This window comes from Empidonax traillii, unplaced genomic scaffold, assembly GCF_003031625.1.
Source record: "Empidonax traillii isolate 1590-97213 ecotype Southwest subspecies unplaced genomic scaffold, ASM303162v1 scaffold21:size2437335, whole genome shotgun sequence".
NCBI lineage: Eukaryota > Metazoa > Chordata > Aves > Passeriformes > Tyrannidae > Empidonax > Empidonax traillii.
In genome coordinates this window covers 2,386,578-2,389,321 of record NW_020955214.1, presented here as the reverse complement: position 1 = coordinate 2,389,321, position 2,744 = coordinate 2,386,578, and the positions used below count along the sequence as shown (strand labels likewise).

The window sequence follows — 2,744 nt, the reverse complement described above, 5'->3', positions numbered from 1 at the left end:
GGAGGAAATTACAGGTTTTCAATTGCCCCACAGCACAGCTGTACCAGTAGTTTGTGTGTGAGTCACATGGTAGGCACAGAAGACACATTTTAATTCTAGAGTCTCTTGCCTTCTTTGCATAAGGTTAGAGGCTGGAGCTAAACATTCCTGCATCTCATTTGTGGCACCTTGCTTTTGAGAGATTGCCAGCACATGTCGGTAATGCAGTAGAATATACATTTGTGTGCACTAAGGCACTTCTCAAGCAGTAGAAGACCTCAAACAGAGCAACTTAGGTGCTGTTCCTGAGAAATCTTGTGCAGTCTGTGCTGCCAACTCTTCATAGTTTGTTCTAAAGCTTATTTAGTTGTCAGTATTTTCTCTCCTGATTTGTCACTGGTATTGTGCTTTACAGCACTACCTAAAGCTTTGCAAAATACTCGGAATGAAATCAGCAAAATGTGTATGCCAAATTGAGATATTAATCTGATAAACAGAGGGTGCAACTTATTTAAACATCCAGAGACCAAAGAGCTATGCCTAGTCTATAGCCATATAGATTTTTCCTCACTCTCATAAAATTTACTCTCAAGTTCTAATTCTGCAAACCATTTTTTAGCCCTGTGAATATCAACACAAATTCTTCTGTTTTCTTACCATGTAGTTATAATGCTCAATAACCTTTAATGGGCAATAAACCTTTAACCTTTAATTTTCAATGGGCAGAGTTCAAACTGTAGCTCTGTTCTCTCAAGTATTTTAGCAAAGGTTATTTTCTTACTGTGGCAAGCTCCCCTGGCTGCATCTCCTCATCTATCTTTCTTTCTTAAGGCAGAGAAATAAGGTCTTAAGTACTTCATGTAACTAAAGCCTCTGTTAAATCATTTTGGCATATTAGGAATAGATCAGGAGAAAAGTGAACCTCTTTTTCCCCTGTTATAATCTGAATTATTCTCTCTCTACCCTTACCATAGACCAATGATCCTTTTCCTTCCCTTAGGGTGTTTTCAGTGATGATCTTTTTCTGATGACAAAAACCAATACCTTTTCAAAGAACAGGTCACTTTGAGGGCACACAGGCTATGTTTATGTTATTTTACTTGGACACACATTCCTTTTGTCATTGGGATTTACAGCACAGTTAATATTTCTTCGTGCTTAGTCTTAAGTGACTGCACACCGGTTTTCCCTGAAGGAGAGAATAAATGATTACTGCTGGGGTTGCCCAGCTCTGGTCCTGCCAGATGGTGTTAATCGGAGCCACACAGCTGGTCCATAGGTAGCTTGGAACATGCTGAGCTACCCAGTAGTTTCAAACCGAGCAAGTGCAACATTTTGTGAGCCTAAAAGCTCAGTGAGTTTTTCTGCAGGGTGACATTATGTAGCACTGTCTACCTCCTGCAGGTTGCCGAAAGCAAGCGTGCGTTTGCTGGCAAAGGACAGTAAGCGACTTACCAATTACTCAATAAGGACCACCACTTTCCTCATATTAAAACTTCAGAAGTTTCATACAAGCACCTTATTCAAACATCATCAGTGCTTCAGCTGAAAACCCCTCTTCTGTCTGCACCTCAGTCTAAGGTACAGTCATAGGACAACAGGGTAAGAACCTCTTTGTCACAAGCAACAGTTGCAGTCCAGCACACCCTTCTCTTATGTCACAGTTACCCAATCACCTAAGTTAATTTAATGTGTCTCTGTGAAGGTTATTTGTCGCTTAGAGCAATTTATCCTCAGGTGCTTTGCAGGTCTACTCCAGTAATTCGCTGTTAATTACTCGTTTACTTGTATAATGTTGTAAATGAAGGGACAGCGGGAAAATCCTATTTAGGTTCCTAAATAAAAGCCAGCTGTTTGACCATATTTACCCTCACTAACTCCTGTTTTCATAACTATAGAGTTGTTAAAGGCTTTGGCTATTGCTACCATGTTTTTTATTAAAATCCAGATGTTTAACAAGGTAACAATAAGATATATTGAGCAGTCCTAGTGTGCTGGTTTTAGCTCATAAATCATAGAATGGTTTGGATTGGAAGGGACCATAAAGATCATCTAGTTCCAACATTTCTGCCATGGAACAGAGACACATTCCACTAGATCAGGTTGCTCAAAGCCCCATTCAACCTGGCCTTGAACAATTCCAGAGATGGGGCATCCACAACTACTCTGGGCAATTTGTTCTAATGCCTTACCACCTAGACAGTGAATAATTTCATTCTAATGTGCAGTCTAAACCCACACTATTTCTGGTTAGAGCCATTGCCCTTTGTCCTGTCACTTCATGTCTTTGCAAAAAGTACCTCTCCAGCCCTCTTGTAAACCCCCTTTAAGTATCAGAAGGCTGCTAGAAGGTCTCCCTGAAGCCCTTTCTTCTCCAGGCTAAACAGCATCAGCTCTCTCAGCCTTTTACTATAGGAGAGGAGTTCTATTCATTCTGATCATTTTCATGTCCATCTCTGGTCTCACTTGAGAAGGTCCATGTTCTTTTTATGCTGGGGGTCCCAGAGCTCCTGGTGGGGTCTCACAAGGGGGAGAATCAGCTGCTTCAACCTGCTGGTCACACTCCTTCTGATGCAGCCCAGGTTTTCTGGGCTGCAAGTGTACATTGCTGGGTCATGCTGATTTTCTGGTCAACCAGCAACCCGAAATCCTTCTCCTCGGGGCTGTTTACAATGCATTTAAAGCTATTACTTTACAAGTTCATCCATTAGGCTAGATTAGTACATGTTTTCCTCCAAAACTCCTTTCCATATGTCAAAAAAAAA

General features: G+C 41.1%; 1 long non-coding RNA gene across 1 annotated transcript in view; it reads right to left on the bottom strand.

Moving 5' to 3' along the window:
• Positions 1–32: 32 nt before the first annotated feature.
• The window catches only part of LOC114066202, a 3,639-nt gene continuing 927 nt past the window's right edge, over positions 33–2,744 (bottom strand). Inside the window, exons 2-3 of the long non-coding RNA XR_003573129.1 lie at positions 949–1,003; positions 33–400 (exon numbers count right to left, since the gene is read on the bottom strand). This is a non-coding gene — a long non-coding RNA (uncharacterized LOC114066202). The remainder of the gene's footprint in view (positions 401–948; positions 1,004–2,744) is intronic.